General features: G+C 41.7%; 1 protein-coding gene and 1 pseudogene across 1 annotated transcript in view; both read right to left on the bottom strand.

Moving 5' to 3' along the window:
* The window catches only part of LOC115867985 (palladin-like), a 537,783-nt gene that overhangs the window by 209,831 nt on the left and 304,967 nt on the right, over positions 1-22,985 (bottom strand). The window lies entirely within an intron of this gene.
* On the bottom strand, positions 4,324-15,426 carry LOC123520998 (annotated as a pseudogene).

The raw sequence follows: 22,985 nt of genomic DNA on the forward strand, positions 1-22,985 counted from the left end.
CATCTAAAGATGCCTTTGAAAAAATTAGATTTCAGGGAAATTTACAAATCGTTTACAGTCAGATAAGCACCTTGTTCCTCTGTCTCTAATGTTTCCCGTTCTATGTTAATACATCCCCAACTCCTCTCTCGAGCCCCCTGCTTTTCTCTCCCTGTATCTTCAGCACAGTTAGCATATTTTTGGCACTGAGGTCACTAGTAATTAGAAAGACAAACTTGAATACCAATCTTTGTAAATGTTTAAAACATGTTGGGCCGATGCTGTCCCACTGTTTGTCAGCTCCCTAATAGCCATCCTGCTCCACCCAAGTTTAATCCAGGTTTATTTCAGATAGTGGATGGAGGTCCCTTGAATACAGGGCCCTCTGCAAGTCCAGGGAATGAGTCGTGGCTAGTTTCAGCCAGTCATGCGAATCGTTTGCCAGATATTCGCTTTCCCAATCTTTCTTGGATCTAAGAATGGACCTGAAAAGAAGTTGTAACCAATGACATGTAAGAAGATGTCTGCCAGTGGGGTGTGGGGCTGGGATTGAGAATGAAATAGACAGGACTCACAAAACATACTCCCTTTGCTTTGAAGGTTAGTGTCTGGACTTGGTCTTCGAAGGGGTGCAGACAGCTTGTAGCCATGAAGGGAAAGCCATCAGCATGCTGGCATCTCTGAGTTGTTGACTCTGACCTGGACTGCCAGTAGCTATATGTGCTTGTGTTGTGTTTCTATGTGCACATGATGTTTGTTTAATTATATGTATGTAGAAAAATAGTGTGCATTAATTATTAATGAAAATACTTTGCTTTGAGAAGGAAAAGTTGAAGCAACGAAGAGAGTCAAGTCATAGATGTAGTTCAAGCAGAATTCCCTTAGCAGAGCTAATTCTATTGATACATCATTGGAGAATTTCTGAAACTTTCCCTGAAACAGCTTCAGCAAAGTTTGGTTTAACCTGTGGAATGTGAATCAAATGTCCAGCTAATTAATGTTTTTTTAACATGATGCCAATAAAAAATAATTTTCAAATGTGGGAGGTAGAGGACCAGAGCAAGAGAAAATCAGAGTTAAAAATGATACAGGTAACTCATTTTCCAGAGAGTTCATCTCCCCATTTCTTCCCAGCACCCTGACTCTGATCAAACCCTAATAGGAATAGAGTGATTTGACGAAGAAAAGAGACGGCATAAAAATTATAACCTGAGTAAGAATGAAGGTTTTTGTTTTTTTCTCTTGTCCAGCTGTTCTCGCTGTTCTCACAGGAAGAATGATGGCCCTTCTTCATTCTCACTTAATTCATTCACCTGGGTGGAAATATGTCTGGGAAAAATGTTACATGGGCTGAGGGCCGGGCCCCAGAGAGGATGAAGGGGAGCCAGGACAGAAAGAGGGGCAGAGAGGAAGGCTGCTTGATGTCTGTTGAAGTAGATGAGGAATGATGGGTGGTTTGCCAGTCAACATGTACTGTCTTCACGTGGTGGGTATGTTGATTTTGTAATAGTAAAATTTTGCTTACAAGCTGTGGTAGTTAAGGATTATGTCAACCAGACACTCCTGGCTAGGAATGGAGTTTAAACCTTTCATAAGCCTTTTGTGTAAAAGCAAGGTGAACAGAGACAATCTCTCTTTCTGCCACTTTGTATTCCTGCATCCTGGGACTTTGCTGCTGATCCTGAGAGTTGCGGGGGTCCCGCCATGTTTTCACCGACTTTGGATCCACACAACTCTGCACCCCCAGCCTGTGCTCTTCCTGCCTCCTGGTTCTTCCTTCTGCATCGCTGGCAAGTGGCTATGTGAGTCTGAAGAGGTTTCAAAGGGATCAGGTATCAGGCATTAAAGACCAAAAAAACCATAAAGTTGTAAATGAGGGTGAGTGCAGAGTGGAGACCCAAAGACCATCTGTAGGCAACTGGACACCCCCTTACAGAAGGGTCACAGGGAGGAGATGAGCCATTCAGGGTGCAGGGTAGCAACGATGAAACATACAACTTTCCTGTAGTTCTTAAATGCTTCCTCCCCCCACTATCATGTTCCCCATTCTACCTTACAAATATGGCTGGACTGGAGAATGTACATTGGTACAGATAGGAACTGGATACACACCAGGACAGATGATCCCTTCGGGACAAGTGGTAAGAGTGGCAATACCTGGAGGGTGGCGGGAAGGTAGGGCAGAAAGGCGGAACAGATAACAAGGATCTACATATAACCTCCTCCCTGGGGGATGGACAACAGAAAAGTGGGTGAGGGGAGATTGGACGGTGCAAGATATGACAAAATAATAATGATTTGTAAATTATGTCAAGGGTTCATGAGGGAGGGGGAAGGGAGGGGGGAAAATGAGTAGCTGATACCAAGGGCTCAACTGGAAGGCAAATGTTTTGAGAATGATGATGGCACCAAATATACGAATGTGCTTGACACAATGGATGTCTGAATGGATTGTGATAGGAATTGTATGAGCCCCCAATAAAATGATTTAGAGGGAAAAAAAGACTCTAGACGCTGTATCTTTTGATAGTATTCTTAAATTCTTAAGCTTCTTTTTGTTTCTTCTCTAAATTAACTGACTTACTAAGTTTCTTTTGCTCAGTACAACAACTTAAGAGACTTCTAAGATGGCATCTTCAAAGAACTAAATTGGTATTTACTCTCTATGACAAATTCCCCAACTTTGTTGCTTTTAATTTAATTTATTAACTTTTGTGAGCTCTCTCCCTCATCTTCTAAAATCTTTAAAATAAAATGTAATAATTGTGAGAAGCTATATCCTTAAAATAGTAAATATTATTTTTACAAATAGGAGCATTTCTCTTATTAATATTACCCTTACTAATTAAAATTTGAATTAAGACCCAAAGTTAAAATTTTATACATGCTTCTAGAACTCAGATTTTCTAAGGACAGAGCCCTATATCTCAGATAAGGATCTATGAGGTTTTTGTCTCACAGAACAACACTATCACTATTTTAAATATTTTGCTTTTCCTTAATTTTAAGTGATTAAGTGTATACACACACTAATAATTTATAATTAAAATTATGGCCAAATTCTACTCATTACAGGAGTCATGCTTTTAAAATAACATCAAACCAAAAACAAAGTCTAGCTTATTTAAATGGTTAATAAAAGCCAATAGGTATTCAACATTTACCTACTTCAAAGAGGAAAACAAACAAGAACCCTTGGTAAGTGGTAAATGTATAGTGTTTCAAGATTAGAGGAAAAATGTTTTGTTTTGAAGAGTTAAATTAAGAAAATCAAGACTCTAAAGTCCCAAGACATTATTTTAACCAGAAGTTACTAGTTTATGTGTTCTGAATATACAGTGGTGCTTTCATGTAAGCTTTGTCCTGCTAACCATAAAGTCAGCGGTTCAAACCCACTAACTTCTCTGATGGAGAAAGATGAAGTTATCTGATCCCATTTCCCTTGGAAATCCTATATGGGTTGCTATGAGTAGAAATCAACTTCATGGCAGTGGGTTTTGGGGGTTATACACAATAGCAGGGAGAACGATGAGGCTTTCTACTCCCATGAAGAGTTACAGCAGGGGTCCTCAAACTTTTTAAACAGGGGGCCAGTTCACTGTCCCTCAGACCGTTGGAGGGCCGGACTATAGTTTTTAAAAAAACAACTATGAACAAATTCCTATGCACACTGCACATTTTTTTTTAAGGATAGAGACAGACCCAGTCATGGGCATGGCAGCCTGCTGGATCTCCCTGCTTTATTAGTTTCCAGCCGATCAGTTCAGAAAGTTGGAGAGGGTGAGGCTGCCACCAGGAGCTCTGGACGTCTGCTCCTGAGGCAGGCTTGGCAGGTACAGACTGTGGGACAAGACCTCCCAGGCCCCACTGGGGACTGGTAGGAAGACCATGGATCAGTGGCTGCTCTCCCACACAGATGGAGACCTGGGACTCAGGGGTTGTGCCGTGGGCCTGCATGCCCCAGCAGGTCACCGACCATCAGTGCCCTGGTGAGCCTGGAAGGATTTGACCAGAGCGATTCATGCAGTGACCGGGCTCGAGCCGCTGACTGGGACATGGCCTTGTAGTGGTTGCATCTGCTCACACAACTTAGGGGGTCAGCACGGGCCCTGCCTGGTGAGGGCTGGAGCCCCTTTGGGAATTGGGGCTCATAGGGGTGAGACCAGACAGGCAGGGAGGGGCCGCCAGGCTGAGGAGAGAAGCCAAGGGTGTTATGTCTTTTAAGACACAGACACCCTAAGACCAGAGTCCCAGCCTCGAGCCTCGGAGGCCAAGATGAACCAGCACTCGGCCCCATCCTGGCCCAGGGGGTAGGGTAGTTGGGAACCACTGACCCCCCCATCCAGCCCTCCCTGCCTGAAGGTCAGTAGGCTGTAGTTCTAAAGGGGGGTGACCAATGCCTGTGGCTGCTTGGGGTTGGGCTGCCCGCTTAGTTCCCCTGGGAGGCAGATTTGTTGCCTTTAGGGATGAACTTCAGGGAGCTGCTGAATATTCAGAAGCGGGACTGCCCCCGCTTGGGGCCATCACTGAGGAACTCGTGGCCAAGCCCGTGGCCGCATTTACCGCAGGACACCTTAAAGGCATCCGGCTGATTGCGCTCCGGCCGCTTGGTCACGCTCTCATCGTGGATGGTCTCCGTGAAGCTGGCCACGGCAACGAGTGCTCGTGCTTGGAGCGGCTGGAGAACAGCTCGTAGCCGCACATGGCACACACGTAGGCAGAGGGTTCAAAGTGATTCTGGAAAACCTCGCCCAGAGAAGCTGCAGAAAGACAGAGTGCCACCAGGTTCCCATCCCGCTCTCACACTCCGACAGCTCCGAGTGCACCGACCCACCGCACATATCTTATTTTGAAGTTAAAAAAAATGGGCAAAAACACCCGGCAGGCCGGATAAATGTCCTCGGCCGGCCACATGTGGCCCGTGGGCTGTAGTTTGAGGAACCCTGAGTTACAGTCTCCAAAACTCACAGGGACACTTCTACCCTGCCTTACAGGGCCAATCTAAGTCAGAATTGTTAACTCAATGATAGCGAGTTTGGTTTTGCTATGTAGTATCAACTCTGCAATTACAAAAAACGAGGATCATAAAGGCTCAAACCTGTATCATAATCAAAGATGGATTTTCTAGTTACATGACAGTATTTTTATTAGGGCATTTTTCTCAGGTAATTTCATGTAGCAAACAGTAAGTCCTTTGTTTTTTGTTTGTTGTATCAGTAGGTTGGCAATTTAAAGATCAGTGTCCTGAATTAGAGGAATAGATACACATATGTGATAAATAAAGGCCATGTGTTCAAGAGGAAGAACAGACACAAGAATATGGGAACCCAGAATCTGCAAGCTTGGTTCCACAGAGGACCCCCTCATTCCTTTTCCTTTCTTTTAAGTTTTACTTCTAGATTTTATTTATTTTGTGGTTGAGGATATACACAGCAAAATATACCAGTCCAACAGTCTCAACATTCACAATTTGGTGACATTCATTCCAATCTTTGAGTTGTGCAACATTTCACCCTCCTTTACTAAGTTACTACACCCACATTAACATAAACTCACTGCCCCCTAAGGATCTTTGCTAATCTTTAAATTGCTGTCATCAATTTGATCCCAACCTAAACCACACAAAACTCACTGACATCAAATAGATTTTGACCCATAGTGACCCTCCAGAACAGAGTAGAACTTCCTTTGTGAGTTTCCAAGACTTTCAACTCTTTATGGGACTAGCATGCCTCTTTCTTCCGTGACGTGGCTGATCATTCGGGACTACTGACACTGCAGTTAGCAACCCAGTGTGTGTGTACCCACTACACCTTCAGGGTCCTTGACTCCACAGATGTACTCCTTAGAAGAGCACAATGATCAAGGCAGGCCCTTTTTCCTAGTTAAGATAAACTGCTATTCAGTTTTAAGATAAATTCAGAGGATGTCTTTGATCTGTGGTTTAAAGATTGTCTCATAGAAGTAGGTTCTGGGAGTCATCCATTCTCCACGGCTCCAGCAAGTGCAGAGTTCATGGGAATTTAAAATTCTGCTCCACATTTCCCTGCCTTTGGTGAGAAGCCTTCTATGGAAGCTTTGATAAAAATAGTCAGTAATGGTAGTGGGGCACCATTCAGTCCTTCTTGTCTTGTGGCAAAAGAGGCAGTTGTTCATGGAGGTAATGTGAGTCACACATTCCATCTCCTCCTCCTATTTATGACTCACTGACTTCCTCTATTGCTCCAAGTGAATAGAGACTATTGTTGCGGTTTGAATGGTTGTTTGCAAGCTCTTTTGACCCAGAACACTATGAAATGAACTAGGATGTAGAACAGAAGCACTAAATACATTATCAGGCCAATTGACTGGGATGTTTCTGAAAACAATCCCCAACTAAAGACCCAAATGCCGTGAGATGTTTGGTTGTCTAACCTTGCTTGCTACTCTTTGTTACTGTGGTCATAAATATATCAGACTACGTTTGCCAATTGACCTTTTTACAGGTGTACAACTCGAGGGTAGTAATGGTTATTACACTTAGCCAATATGATTTTTATCTAGCACTTTGGAAACTTTAGACATTTGCCTTTTTTATATTACGTAAGCTCATACAATGATTTTTCTTTTGAAATTGGCTTATTTCATGCAGCATAATGTCTTCAAGTTTCATATATTAAAATGTCATTTCCCCTACTGGGTGAATAATAATCCATTATTATTAGTACGTCTATACGTACCACATTTTAATTTTCTGTTCATCTGCTGAACAGATGAACTAAAAAAGACCTGTGCACTTATGTTTATTGAGGCAGTATTAGCAATAGTTATAAGGTGGAAACAATCTAGATTTCTTTTAAATCTCTTTATAAAGTTATAAATATAAGTATAAATATACACATATAACGAGAGGAGAATAGAACTATGTACTCATATTTATATGTTAAGAATTAAGGTTGCAGATGAACATTGGTCCTCGACTAAAGTACTCCCTTAACACAAGAACACTTTGTTTGAACAATCCTACATTCTGTGATGCTCACCTTCCCAATGCAATCGCTGAAGACAAAGCGGGTGCATAAGCAAATGTGGTGAAGAAAGCTGATGGTGCCTGGCTATCAAAAGATATAGTGTCTGGGGTCTTAAAGGCTTGAAGATAAACAAGCGGCCATGTAGCTGAGAAGCAACAGAAACCACATGGAAGAAGCACACCAGCCTGTGTGATCATGAGGTGTTGATGGGATCAGGTATCAGGCATCTAAGATCCAGAATAAAACCATACCGAAAGTGAATTGGGGGGGGGGGTATGGAGTGGAGACCCAATCTGTAGACAATTGGACATCCCCTCACAGAGGGGTCACAGGGAAGTGATGAGCAAGTCAGGGTGCCGTATAGCACCGAAGAGACACACAACTTTCCTCTAGTTCTTTGGTGCCTTGGTGCTTCCTTTCCACTATCATGACCTCAATTCTACCTTATAAATCGGATTAGACCAGAACATGCACACTGCTACAGATAAGAGTCTGCAACACAGGGAATCCAGGCTAGATAAGCCCCTCAGGGCCAACAAGGAGAGTAGAGAGACCGGGAGGAATAGGGGAGGGTGGGGGACAAAAGGGGGAACTGATCACAAGGATCAACCTAGAACCCCCTCCCAAGGGGATGGATAACAGAAAAGTGGGTGAGGGGCAACAAAGGACAATGTAAGAGATGGAAAATATAGCCTATAACTTATCAAGGGTTCATGAGGGAGGGTGGGCGGGTGAGAGAGGGTGAACAGGGGAGGGAGAGGGAAGAAACAGGGAGCGGGGCTCAAGTGGGAAGAGAATGCTTTGAAAATGATGATGGCAGCATATGTGCAAAAGTGCTTGACACACTGGATGAATATATGGATTGTGATAAGATATATAAGAGCCCCTAATAAAAGTATTTTTTTAAAAAGAGAGGGAGAGAAAATGGGCTAGAGAAATGTCAGAAGTTCTTTGACAATTTTTTTTGTACCCATGATATTGTGGGACAGGAGTGTCTCCAAGGCCATATACTTGGAGGGAAGGCTCAGACATAGTTTACTGTGCACAGTTCTTTACCACAGAATGTGGTGTAGATATGCCCTACTGAATTTACAAACATATCCCTAATGATGTCTCATTTGGTTGTTAAAACAAAATACTTGTAGAGTTCCAGCATTTCAGAGCAGAAAGCATGACAAGTATTAATTTTCAGCCCTTAGCCAACATGTCTCACAAATCGCTCTCTCTAGAGTCTGTTAACACTGTTTCTGTAAGACTTAATCGATAAGCTTGCACAGGTGAACCAGTTGTCTATCAACCTTTTGTAGCCTACATCTATAGCCTGCCATCTACACTCTCCCCATTTCTGCTAGTTGCTCACCAGAATTCATATATGCAGTTTCTAGGATCTCTAAGGTAGTTTGAATGAGAACAAAAAGTTCTCCTAGCTGGTTAGTGATTTTCTATTAGCATTTTTTTCCTCCCCACTGGCCCATTTTTTTAAGATGAAGAAAAAAGGGAACAATATAGGAAGAATTCATTTGTAGCTTCTTATAAGTTTGCAGGCTAAGTATATGCAGGTAACAAAAACTCATTGTTAACATTCTTAAGAATAGCAAAAGCAACCATGGAAAATATAAACCAAGAACTTGCCCTATGGCTTGCCCTGTGCTAGCTGGTTACTTCATTTAACCACAACATTATCAGGTTCTCCCATTTTACTGGTGAAGAAACTGAGACACAGGGTCCTCTGTAACCGATCTAAGGCCACTCAGATGGGAGTGGTGATGATTCTCTCTCTGTTTTATTAGGCTGGACAGAACCTTCGTTTGCAAATGATCTCCACAATGGCTCTACATCATGAAGATTGTAATCAATGTCACTTAATTATACACTTAAAAACTGGTGAGCCGGCAACTGCTGTGTTCTGTATATTTTAACTCAATAAGAAAAAGAAGAAGGAGTCGGACTGGGGCTGTGCAGTAAGTGTTGAGATGCTAACAGACGAGATGGTGGCTCATACCCAGTAGCAACTCCAAGGAGAAAGATGAAGCTGCTGCTCCCACAAAGATCCGCACCCTCAGAAAACCTGTATAGAATGGTTAGAAGTTTCAAGCCACTGAATGGCAGTAGGTTTAACAACCACCAAGGCCTGCAAAGTCATACGTAGACATTTATTTAAACATGATGGTTTGGATATACATTGATTTCTGCCCCCTTTTCTAACCCAAAGAGAGTGGCAGAGGGAGAGGGGTAGTCAAGGAGGGGGGTGGAGTGCATTCATTAGAAGAAAAATGGTAGATTGAATTATCATTGATTTAGCAGAAGGAAAGATGTAGAAATGCCGCTAGAGGATGAAGCAAACAAGGAGGGCACTACTTTGAGCATTAGGACCCTTTATCACAGGAGTCCTTTCTTGACGATGGAAGTCTGAGAACACAACCTGGCATGACTCTGATAAACCCCGACAGCAAAGTTTGGGGCTCTGATTACAGTGCATTTATGGATGCCTTTGGAAGACTGATGTCACATCCGGGGGTGCTCCAGTCGACATGTAATTTATTGAATACAAGGGGACTGGTTGAAAGTTTTAGGAGGATGGGCAGTTTCATCCCCCCATTCCTTGAAGCCATTCCACCTCCATCCCTTTCAAAGAGACACCGGGGACTTGATATATAGAGATCCAGGCCCAGAATGGCTTCAGAGGTAGAAACAGCCAGCAGATCCCAATGAGTAAGAGGTAGCTGAACTATGGGGGTAAAGAATTCAGTAAAAGTATCTACTGTATGATGAGTTCTGGCCCCTTCTTGTGCTCAGCTACCAAGTGACACATGTTCAGCTCACAAGCGCTGTCTTGGGCAGCAGCCTTCCAAGGAACACTCCAAGAACACTACAGATGTCTCTGACCCCTCTTGGCGGGCAGGGACTGGCATGAACGCACCCCACCCTCCCAATCCACCCAGATTCATTGCTCCTGATGCAGCCTCAGGGAAAATTAGAGAGTCAAATTCAGCTTGACTATTCCTTTGTCCCGATTAAAAGGACCAAGAGTTTAGACCCCCCCCAAAAAAAAAAATGCTTCTTCCCATCCAATTTTACTTCCAAATTGACATCTACTTAGATCACTTACTGCTGTTGCCAAGACTGTAAAATAGACCTTCATTTTATGAAGACCGTATTTGGCCCTTTGCTTGAATACAAAATAACATAATGCAAATTCCTCTCTAGCTGATACTATGGTGAAAAGTGGAGCAAGGGGCCTCCGTGTAAATCAACTCTTGTAGTACAAGGGTTTTCAGGATCCACCTGACTGCTTTTGAAAACCTCTCTCTGCCAATTTTTGGTGTGTATATATAGCCCTTTGGGTAGGAATATAGATCCTTTTAGTCAGGTATCTGTTTAATATCAGAAAAATTGTATAATGACAAACATCAACTGCAATTCTTCTCTAAAAAGGCAGAATAATGAGAACAAACACGAAGCAAAGCTCTTGCTGTTATTTCAGATTATTCCTCATGAGTAATTCACTTCTAAATGTATAAGGAGGGAGCAGCCAAGAAATGCAATGACAGTGTATTGCATTGAACAGCTCTGCTGTAGGAGGCCTCTAACACTGTTAAAAGAACACAGCTATTGCTTTGAGGACTGAAGTGCATCTGGTCCAAGCCATGCAATTGTTAACTAGCTTACGTGAAAGCTGGACAGTGAATAAAAAGGATCGATGCATTTGAATTTTGTGTTGATGAAGAAGATGGAAAGTATCATTGTGTTAGGCAGAGTTCTCTAGAGAAACAAAACCAGGACACTTAGGAATATATATATCAAGAAGGAACATAACAGCCAGTTAGTCCACACAGCAGTACAGAGGGTTCAGTTCAATTCACTTGCATGGACCAGTTACTCTACTGAAGGTCCTTCAACTCACACGGGCTGCTGGTCCAAGATCAAGGAAGCAGACAGCGGAGTCTACCCTCATGCAGACACACAGGGTGGGGCAGCAACAGCAGGTAGATGAGAAGTTGAACTGGCGCAGAAGCCAATAGCGCCAGAGCTTAGCAAAGCAGTCCTGCAGGATCCTCTAGAAGTGTGGCGAAGCAGGTCTCGACGGAACCACAAGTGATGCACACAGGGCAAGGGGACATGCTTCACAGGTTGGCTCTGCCCACAGTAGCACAGCACACTGTTGAGGCAAAAGACTAGCTCAGGCAGCAGAGCGCTGGTCAAATCACCAGGGGAAGAGAGACCGGATACCGGCAGCACAAAATATTTATCTCGGCTGCCCTCCAATCAAGCTGCAATCTGATTAAACTCTGCCCATATGCTCCTATGTAGCCTTATTTGGCACAGTAGACCTAAATATCACAATCATGGATTGCAGAACAAACAAATCTGTCTTGGAAGAAGTACAGTCAGAATGCTTCTTAGAAACGAGGATGGTGAGACTTCATCTCCTTTTGGACACGTTATGAGGAGAGAGCTGTCCCCGGAAAAGGACGCCATGTGTGGACAGGACAGCGTCAGCTAGATGAGGACCCTCAACACACTGGACGGACACAGTGGCTGCAACAATAGGCTCAAGCAACAATTGTGAAGCTGGTGCTGGACAGGGTAATACTTCATTCTGTTGTACAACAGCATACAGGTAAAATTGCTTTGGGATAGAGAATAAAAGTAGATGTAGTATTTCATTTTGATTCATAGGCTGTCATTTGAAGAAAGCAACTGTTAGGAAGGAAAGCAGGACACTAAGCCCACAGTTCCATCATCTGGAACAAGAATTTACCCCCCTGGTCACAACTATGTGGAAGTTCAAGCTACAAACTCTATTTTTAACAGTGCAGAAAGCAAAAGGCATTTTCATTTTGCATTGTATCATACTCAGGCTGCCTTTTAGGATTATTCTTCCCCCTGGCAAACATGATTGAGTATAATGATCCATCCCTGAAAGCAGATGGCACATGAAATATTTCTACAGACAGAAAGGAGGACGAGAGAACATTTGCAGTCTTTCCAGGCATCCGTCACAACCTTCACATTGAATGGCAATGACTAGGAAAGTGGCAAGTTGGAAATTGCGCTGCGGCATACTATTACCCCAACTTGACCTATTTCTAAATTCCCCCGAGAAAACAGAATCCTATTGTTTTCAGTTCCAGACACATATAAAAACAAACAAACAAGCAAACAACCATAAAACAAACCCTTAAGCAACTCAACTCAGAAATCTTGTAGGACGGCCTGGAACCATGGTGGTTATGGTTTGGGCTGCTAACCACACAGTCAGCGGTTTGAAACCACCCGGCTGCTCAGAGGGGAGCGATGGGCTTTCTACTCGAGTAGCACGACAGGCTCAGAAGCTGCGGCAGCAGCTCTGCTCAGCCTCGTGGACTCGCTATCAGTCAGTGTTGCCTTGATGGCAGTGCCTTTGGACTTGGCTTAGGCGTCTTGGATTAGGTTTTGGCGTCTTCTCCGAAGCAGGCTGCCACGTGGTTATCCTGCAGAGCAGCAGGTAGACTTGAGCCGCTGAGCTCTGTTAGCAGGGAGCCCTTTCACATTGCATCAGCAGGACTCCTTGCTGGCATCTAAGGGTGCTTCAAAAGCTCATGAAAAAAATGGAGGTAAAATACAATGTTGTTGCTTTTTGTCCTTGAAGTTTTTGAAGGGAAATAAAATTTTTATAGGGAAATAAAAAATATATGGAGAGTATGTTGTCATTCAATTGTTTTATTGGCCTCTCATCAGGAAGCAGGAATACCTGAAATGCTACCAACTGTGGGCATATACATATTTATATTTAAATGAGAAATAGACTCGAAGAACATAGAGCAGTGGTGCGGTAGCTATACAATCGTTTGTCAGGTTGAGGATTGAGAGTGCAAGGGTGGAGTCTAGCTTGTCAATCAGAGCAGAGCCAATGAGGCCTCTGTGTGGGCATGGCTTTCTCCTGAGAATTCTGGGAAATCTGGTACTTTCTCCTTGGAGGCAGGAGAGATTCTCTCACACCCTGGGAACCGTAGCAGCTGACAAGACACATGGACCCACCCTGATGCAGCCCTGGGTTTTGGAGAAGCCATGCAGAGACCCCTGCCCGCGCTGAGATGTTTCCAATGCCACTGGATCCAAAGACTTTCCACCCATTTGGCCTGTGATCTTCTGCATTCAGCGTCATTGTATGTGTTTCCTGAGTCTGAAGAGGATTTTACAGATTGGTATCGGACATATGGGCTAATGTTGGCCTTATGGACTTGATCTGGACTGGGCTGGGATGTTTTCTTAATGTTCAATTGCTCTGGTATATAAATCTCTTTCTTATTCACATATGTGTGTCCATAGATTTGTTTCTCTAGTCTACCTGGACTAGCACAAGTGGTGAAGGGGATAAACAGAGAACACTGTTTTCAGGGTTTCAGAGTTTAGTTGGAGTAGAGCAGGAAACTACAGCAAAAACACAGTGGGAAAGTAGCCATAGAAAATGAACAAATGCACTTATCAACTAAGGCTTCATCTGAAACCTTGGTAGCCAAGGGCACCTTTGTGTGGTATAAATATAAACCTTGACAGCTAATGGAAAGCCTGGGGGGTTTGAACCGACTCAGAGGAAGGTTCCTGGACACTGTCCTTTGGGAAGAAAGGTCTGACGACGTACTTCCCAAATCATCAGCACTGCCAACCTTATGAAGGCGAGTTCTGGCACACTGTTCTGTGCCAGCACACATTGAGTAGGCATGGGTGGAAACGGACCCTATGGCCACTGGCATCCTCACAGCAGGGCTGGTAAACAAGTGCCAGGCCTGTTCTAGTGGGGAAGCTCCATGTCCAGACGTCAGGAAGGAGGAAGCGACCATATCCAACAGCACAATCTGAGGCTCTGATTGCAGTTCATGTATGGTTTCCTATTTAGCAGTGAAACAATTTCTGGGGTGTGCTCCATTCTACATATGATTTACCCAGCTAACCTGTTTCATGAAAACCTACACATTTCAGCCAATCAGTTTAATATGTGCATGAGTCTTAAAAGCAAACAAAAGAATAGCTAATCCCTTGGTGCATATGGAAAATGTTTTTAAAAGCTACGTTGATCCCACTGTCATGCACAAGGTTTATGTAATCATAACATCACTCAAGCAAGGAAACTGTCATTTTTAGATTTGCTGAGAAAATGAACAGTCTGTTTTTACACATGTAACAGAAACCAACTAAAATAAACCATTGGTTTCTAATGTTCTCACCATTAGATAATGTGTTCATTTGAATGAAAACTTACACACTCGCTGGAAAAATAAATCAGTGGGAAGAAATTGGCAACCTAATCTATTTCAGCCTGCAGTAGACAGGAATAAATTCTCTAGTAGTAAAAGTTTTAGACACCAAGGGAAATTCAATCACAAAATGTATCGTGGTGCTCTAATGTAATTGAAATGAACAAGGGGCTAAGTTTGAATATGCAAGACTCTCAGTTGAACTGGAAACACAGGGAATCCAGGATGGATGATCCCTTCAGGACCAGTGCCGAGAGAGTGGCGGGAGGGCGGAGGGAGGGTGGGGTGGAAAGGGGTAACCGATTACAAGGATCTACATATAACCTCCTCCCTGGGGGATGGACAACAGAAACGTGGGTGAAGGGAGACGTTGGACAGTGTAAGACATGACAAAATAATAATTTATAAATTATCAAGAGTTATGAGGGAAGGGGAAAAGGGGAGGGAGGGGGGAAATGAGGAGCTGATGCCAAGAGTTTAAGTGGAGAGCAAATGTTTTGAGAATGATGAGAGCAACAAATATACAAATGTGCTTTACACAATTGATATATGTATGGATTGAGATGAGTTGTTTGAGCCCCCAATAAAACGATTAAAAAAAAAAAAAGACTCTCAGTTGTACTGAAATTGGTTCACTTTGATTCCCAATACAGCCCAAGTCACTCTTCATGAAACAATAACAACGAATCCCAAGGACAATGTTCTTATTCTTTACTCTTACCTCCTAGATGCCATTCTCTTCCCTACAGCTTTCATATTATTTTTCTTCCTTCTCCATTTCTCTTTAGAGTCCCATTGCACACGACTTGCATTGCCCTGAGTGGTGCAAATGGGTAATGCATTCAGATGCCAACTGAAAGCTTAGAGGTTTGAGTCCTCTCAGAGGTGCATCAGAAGAAAGGTCTGACAATCTACTTTCAAAATATCATCTTTCAAAAACCCCTATGGATCACAATTTTATTTTAACACATCAGGGATCACCATGAGTTGAAATCAACTCAACAACAACTCCTTTTTTTGTTTGTGTACTTCAGTGCCCAGGGGAATCCTTAACTGTTTTTAACCAGTATGTCTGCTGCTTCAAACTTTTTCTCTGCGAATGCTTTTGTCTTAATTAAAGCCTTGCTTTTCCTGATGATGTGATTGAGTTCAGCATGCTCTTTCCTAGACCAGGAGGGGTACAGTAATTTTGCCGTCATCACTCAACATCTGGGTCTCTTTTGAAGTCTATAGGCTCCACCTATACTCTCACTTTTATAATCTCTTCCTGGCTTGTCATCAACAGCCTTACTCATTTCCTCATTTCCCCCAGTGCCTTCAATCGTTGGCTTTTCATTTCCTGCCTCTACCTTTGGCCACCGTCCACATGAAGGCTCCTGCTAACATCTTGACTACGTGGTTCCTTGGTGGCGTCCTCTACTTCTGTGACCTTAACTTCCACCCAAACCAGCTACTCAAATAAATCTATCATGAGTTCTATGAACACTTAGAAGGGCTTCCTTCTCAAGATTTTGAACCTATCGAATCTGTTTTTCAATCACAATTTACTGCACCTTTTTCATAGTTTACTTCATTTTGCCTTTGAGTCATTTTCATTATTGGTGTTAACTTCTGTCTTGTTAGCACGTTACATTTCTGGACGTCCTTCGCCTTTCCCTTTAAGCCCCCAAGTAGCCTAACCTGCTACCTTTTCTGACTCTACACGATGTAGATGATTATGCCAATGATATGTATATTCTTAAAGATGGCTATATTAAATAATAGAATATAATATTAATAATGATAACTATAAGTATTCCTTTGTGCTGGCTGCATCAACTGTGTGCTCTCTTTCCATCTTCAGAGTGCTGGTTCAGGCCAAAATGGTCACTAAGCCATAATTACTCAGACTAATATGAATTTATTTTTATTTATTTCAAATGAACTCTTGCAATTGCTAGGGAATTCACACATTCTTCTCTTGGTATTTCTTGTCATACTTCTCCTCAACCCAAAACCTCTCCCTTTTTTAAAACAGCTTTTTAGTTATGAAATGGGTGAAAGTTATGACCACATAGCGGACCACAACGATCCTGTCTTTCATCAGATGTCTTCGACACGTATTTCGCTGACAAACATGATGCTAGGTGAATTGGAACTTCAGCATTTTATCTCATTCATCATTGTTTCTCTAGGAAAAGTTTTCACATCACATTCTGTGGAAGGCCTTGCATAGATTACGTAGTAAATAGCAGCTTTTAAATAATTTGGGTGACAGCATAATTCTTTTTTTATTAATCATTTTAGTGGGAACTCATAGATATTATAAGGATCCACAATTCAATTATATTAAGCATAATTGTACAATTTCTGCCACTATCAGTTTCAAAATGTTTTTCTTCTTCTTGAGCTCTTTGATATTAGCTCCTTGTATCCCCTCCCTCCCTCACCATACCCCCATTCTTTAAAGGAATGGAGAAACTTATTGACAATTTATTTGGAGAGAAAAGAGCCCTGGGATAAGTAAAACACCACTTAAGAAGAAGAATAAAATAGGAGGCCTCTCACTTTCCGACTACACAGCCACTGTACTCAAAACAGCCTAGTACTGGTACAATTATAGATACATAGACCAATGAAACAGAATAGTGAACCCAGAAATAAATCCATATGCCTATAGGCAAAAGGTCAAAATATATGAAGTGAGAAAGAGAGTCTCCAATAAATGGTACTGGAAAAATTGGATTCTACTTGCAGAAGAATGAAACAGGACTCATATTTCACTCCAAGTACAAAAATGAACTTAAGATGGATGAAACACCTAAGTGTAAACCCTAGAGGTATAAAGATCATCAAGGAGAAAATAGGGACAGAATTAAGGGTCCTAATATCCTTAATAAACACAATGAAAAAACTACACAGCAGAAGACAAAATAGTGGACTAGGCCCTCCTAAAAATAAGACACCTACGTGCATCAGACCACTCCATGAAAAGAGTAAAAAGAGAACCCACACACTGGGAAAATAGCTTTGGCAAAGATATAGCAGACAAAGGTCTAATCTCTAAAATGTATGGAAAGTTGCATGAGATAGTTAAAGTTTATTGTACCAACCAGGCCAATAAACACATGTGGGGTTAATTGAAGGGCGGAGAGATAAATGGCTCGGTGAACCTTGCCTTGCTAGTTCTCGGGTCTCTTGCTTTCTGATGGCCGGACCACGGTGCAGCTGCCGTAGCCAGTTCCCTGCTCTAGTTGGCAAGGCTCACTTCCTGCGAGACAGCCCTGAGGAGAAGCCACATGGACCTACCCTGATGCAGCCCTGGGTGCTGGAGCACCCGTGTGGAGACCCCTGCCAGTCTGACACGCTTACACATTCACTGATTCAGCTTTCCTCTTGCAGTCGGCATCATTAAGTGTGTTTTGTATGATGGAGGAGGACTTCGTGGATTGATGTTGGACATATGGGCTAATGTTGGACTTGTGGGCTTGGGCAGCACTGGGTTGGGATGTCTTCTTGATGTGCACTCACCCTTTATATAAAACTCTCTTTTATACATATCAGTTTCTATGGATTTGTTTCTCTAATGTACCCAGACTAACACACTTCAACACCTCAACAAGAAAAAGAGAATCCAAATAAAAAGTGCGTAGAAGATATAAACAGAGAGTTTACAAAAGAAGAATATAGGAGACCAACAAACATATGAGGAAATGCTAATAACAATGAAGTGTCACCTTCACTGGCATTGATATAGCAAAGTTTAAAAAAATAGAAAATATCATATGTTGGGTGGGGTGCAAAGAGATTGGCATTCTCCTACAATCCTGGTGTGACTGTAAAGTGGTGCAACCTCAGGGGAAATTGGCATGGTGTTTCCCCAAACAACTGGAAATGGAAATACTGTAAGACCCAGCAATTCCTTTATTTGGTACCTACCATAAAGAAGTAATGCCCATGTTCATCATTCACATTAGCAAGACGATGGAAATAACCCAAATTCCGATCAGTGGAAGAGTGGGTGAATACACTTTGGAACTTTGGAACACGCACACAGTGGGATTCTGCACATCATTAAAGAATGATGATGAAACGGAAACTCCTCACGGCATGGATAGATTTGAAAGGATGTTATGCTGAGTGAAGCCAGTCAGTTGGGGAAGCAATAGGCTAGACGTATACAGGTGTTACCTCAGGCGCAGGGGAAGATAGAATTCTCCATGAAGAAAAAGACAAATAGGGAGTGATGGGGAAGGGCAAGTTACTGGGAGGGTTGATTAATTGTGTAAATTTTTGGGCACCAAAATGGTTATCATTGATGCAAATCTCCACCTAATTCACAATAAAAATACAAAATTATTTGGGTGAATTATCTTAGTCGTATGACTTAATATCTAAGTGAGATGTGCAATTCAAGGTCTGGACTGGCTCTCAGAGCTCAGTTTGTAAAAGAGAAAGATATTTGGGTGTATAAGACTTTTTTATTTTGTGAAATGTCTCTCTAGAATGGATTTGAAAAATACATGAAACCTTAAATCTTTGATATCTTAGAGAAGAAGGAAGATAAAAGAAAATGATGACAGTGTTCAGTGCTGGTGCATTCTGATTCCAACCTTGTTTAACATTGAGCTAGGTCAATGCTATTTTGCAGAAAGATCCATGTTGAGGAGGAGAGTAAGCTGAAATTTAGTGAAAAGGGGTATAGAAATGTAAAGTGCTTATTTTTTAAAATAATATCTTGTAATTATAAAAGTGATGAATTTTATTGTAGAAAAGTTTGAAGAAAAGGAAGAGTTAATAAGAAAATATTATATGTTTAAACTTCCAACACTCAATAAACCATTGCTGACATTCTGGTGTATTTAGTTTTAATGTATAATAAACATTTTATGTGGTTAAAGTGTATTAGCTATCCTTAGGCAAAATTTAAATTAAAGTACACATATAATTTTGCATCAATATTTACCACTGAACATCCTATTGTTAATATTTTTGCATCAAGTTCACAGCATTATCTCTGAACATATATCTCATCTCTGAACTTGCTTCCTCCTCCTACCTGGTAGTGTTAACTTTGTTAACTTATCTAAATTACCAATGGAACTCTCATACACATTCAAGTAAGGCAAAATGAAAACTTTGGGGGATTAGTGCAGCTTTATATGTATCTTCATATATACAGGACCTCATATTTCAGATCAACTAAAGGCATTTTTTATGAATGACTGGTGCCACTTCAAATATACATAGGCTATCTATAATTATTCTCAACTATATAGATACCACGTAGGAATCCTAACAAAAAATAATTCATATTTCATTTAGTAGTGTAATGAAAACATTATGTTCATCAAGAAACTATCATAGCAAAGAAGTATTATCCTAAAGCCTAAGAACGTAACATTGTATCAGGACCAATATTTATAGGAAAACATCACATGGAAGAATACTTCAGAATATTATTTCTTAGTTGAATGTTTAAGACTTCAGGATGTTCCTTGATTAGCTTTCCATTTCCAGGAGGAGTAGTATTTGAAGTGATCCAACACCAACGTTGTTAATGCAAAGTCATCATCACATTATATTTATAAAGACTCCATATCTGCACAGTCAATTCTTCAGGGATAGGGCCAAGATCATTCCTGCATTCCTTATTTATCATCTTCTAGGACGTTCAGTGAGTAGATTGGAAATGCGGTGGGGGTGGAGAGAAGGAGAGAAAGAAGAACTATATCTGGGTAAGTAATTTTATAAGGATAAATTGGCAAAATGACTTCTGCTCATTTTTTCTTTTGCTCCAACATTAACTTGGAGACCCTTGTGGTACCATTACTTCCTACTATTACGGTTAATAAAGTGCTTATTATTTAACTAGACTTAGAAGATACTGAAAAACCACTTAACCAGAAGTGGAAGTCAGTGACCATGACTGCTTCAGAAATAAAAGCAGAGTCATTTTTTATCCAAACATTCAATTTGAACAAGAAGTCATTTAAATTGCACTGGATTGAAAAGTGGGTGAAGGGAGACATTGGACAGTGTGAGATATGACAAAATAATAATTTAAAAATTATCAAGGGTTCATGAGGGAGTGGGGAGAGGGATGGGAGGGGAAAAATGAGAAGCTGATGTCAGGAGCTTGAGTGGAGAGGAAATGTTTTGAGAATGATGAGGGCAATGAATGTACAAATGTGCTTTACACAATTGCTGTATGTATGGATTGCGATAAGAGTTGTATGAGCCCCTAATAAAATGATAAAAAAAAGAAAATACCATGAAACAAAATTGCACTGGATCTGCCTTAGTGATTGGTTGTTGCTCTGCTACATTTATACAATGTTAATGATCTGTATGGTTTTGGGAGTGGTGTGTGTGTGTGTGTGTGTGTGTGTGTGTGTGTCTGTGTGTTCTTGCTAATATGATCTTGAAGAATACCAGAACAGATTAATCAAAGGTAATGTTCTTGTCTTTTTCTCTTCGTTTCTTCACAGATGATCAATTAACAGTGAATGAATGGAAAGCTCGCTAATTTTCATATACATTTATGTACATTTAAGGAGCCCTGGTAGTGCTAGGCAGCTAACCTAATGGTTGGATTTTTAAACTCTCTCCCAGAGACCTGGGGAATCTGCTCCTGTAAAGATAACCGCTTCAGAGACACTACGGGGCGCTTCCCTTTTGTCACATGAAGTTGCTGTGAGTAGTGGTAAACTTGATGGCACATCACAGCAACAACATGTGCGTGTTAAGTTCCTCTCCAAAATTGTTGGTGACTACATCTTTCTGAATTTTGACAATTTATTTGTTCCAAACTGTTTTACTTACCTTTCTCTGGCTTATGTGTGCATATTGTGTTTAACTCTGGCAGGTAAGGCTTGTACCAGAAGACAATCTAGAACTGAGTCTTTTTCTTTCTTCTTCTTCTTCTTCTTCTTCTTTTTGATCACTTATTGGGGGCTCGTACAGCTCCTCTCACAATCCATACAAACATCCATTGTGTCAAGCACATTTGTACATTTGTTGCCATCATCATTCTCAAAACATTTTCTTTCCACTTGAGCCCTTGTTGTCAGCTTCTTGTTTTTCCCTCCCTCCCTCCTCCATCATCCCTCCCTCATGAACCCTTGATAATTTATAAGTTATTATTATTTTTCACGTTTCACATTGACCAATGTCTCCCTTCACCTACTTTTCAGTTGTCCATTCCCATGGGAGGGGGTTATTGTGATTATCATTGTGATAGGTTCCTCTTTCTCCCCCCACCTTCCCCTTACTCCTGAATTGAGTCTTTTCCTAATGTCAAACAGTAGCGTGAGACCTTGAAGGTAACCGGTAAAGGTGAAAGGATGGAAAAATGATAAAGTTCTCTTAAACTGAGGAAGCCACACACTAATGTTTGAGCAGCATCCAACATAAACAGGACCAGAAGGGAGTAGGCAGAAGCCCTCAGCTCTTCATCAAGTCCGGCATCTGATGGAGGTGTTAACGTGTCCAGTTTACACACCTGGAAATAGCTGCTTGGCTGTATTCTGGCCAGCTGACACTGCAAATATGTACTAGGGAGTGAAAATGCCCCCTAAGTCCTCCCAAATGCCACACTTTCTCCATGCTTTTGAAAAAGTCAGATATTAGTCAGCACAAGAGATAGAAGCAGGGAGGTGAAAAGGTTGCCAAATTAAGTAACTTGAACAGACTTTTCTAATTGAATTCTTCATGCGATTCTTATTGAATTTTTCATTTAGTTTTAATATAAGAGGTGTCAGCTGGGAAAGTCTTATAAAGTAGGAAAACGCTAAGATTGGTAAGGTTTGAAAGTAGGCATCTAATGGTGTATCTATGCAGCTAGACTGTTTCTTCGAAGTGAGCCCTGTGAGACATTTGTTTGCTTGTTAGGGCTTGTCATCAGGAAAGACCAACAGCTAGAACAGGAGACCACGTTGCATAAAACAGAGGGCCAGGGAAAATGAGAGAAGACCTCTGTGCGATGGATTGATTGACACAACTGAGCCAATGAACCCAGATGTACCAATGCCCATAAAGAGGGCACCGTCTTGTTCTGTTACACACCAAATTGCCATGAGTTGGAGCTCATTTGACAGCAACTTAATGGCACCTATGTTGGTGTAGCTAGGTAAAAGTTAAGCTAGAACAATTAGGACTTCTGTAAGGGTGGGAAATCTTTCTATTAATCGCTTATTCTTTCTTCCTTTAGTAAACAAACAAACAAGCAAATATAGTTCCAAGCATCTGCTCTGTACTTGACAGGGCCTGTGTGAGGCCAGGATGAACCAGCAGGGAACAGAGAGCGAAGGTTCCTGCTTTCAAGGAGCTTATACTTGAGTTGGAGAAAAGCAACGCACAACCTTATGTGTCGGTAACTAAGAACCCATCCAAAGTAATCATGTGCCAGGCAATATCAGAGAGGCTGCTTTATTGGAGAATGGCTGGGTGGCTGCTTCAGATTGGGTGGGGAGGGAAATGAGCAGTATGAAGCTGAGATGTTGAGGATAAGGAGCTAGCCATGGAAAGTGGTGTATTCCAGGGAGGAGAACATTCCAGGCAAGGGAACAACTTATACTTTATTCTGTGTCTAGGAAGGTGTGTGTGTGTGTGCGTGTGAGTGTGTGTGTGTGTGTGTGTGTACACTAAACTCTTTTTATCCAATCTTCCACTGTTGGGCATTTAAGTTATTTCCATCTTGTTATTGTGAACAGTGCTTCAGTGAACAGGGGTGTGCATGTGTCTGTTCGTGCAACGGCTCTTACTTCTTTAAGGTGTA

This window comes from Echinops telfairi, unplaced genomic scaffold (genome assembly GCF_000313985.2).
Source record: "Echinops telfairi isolate 266 unplaced genomic scaffold, ASM31398v2 ScPeMD7_5;HRSCAF=22, whole genome shotgun sequence".
Classification (NCBI taxonomy): domain Eukaryota; kingdom Metazoa; phylum Chordata; class Mammalia; order Afrosoricida; family Tenrecidae; genus Echinops; species Echinops telfairi.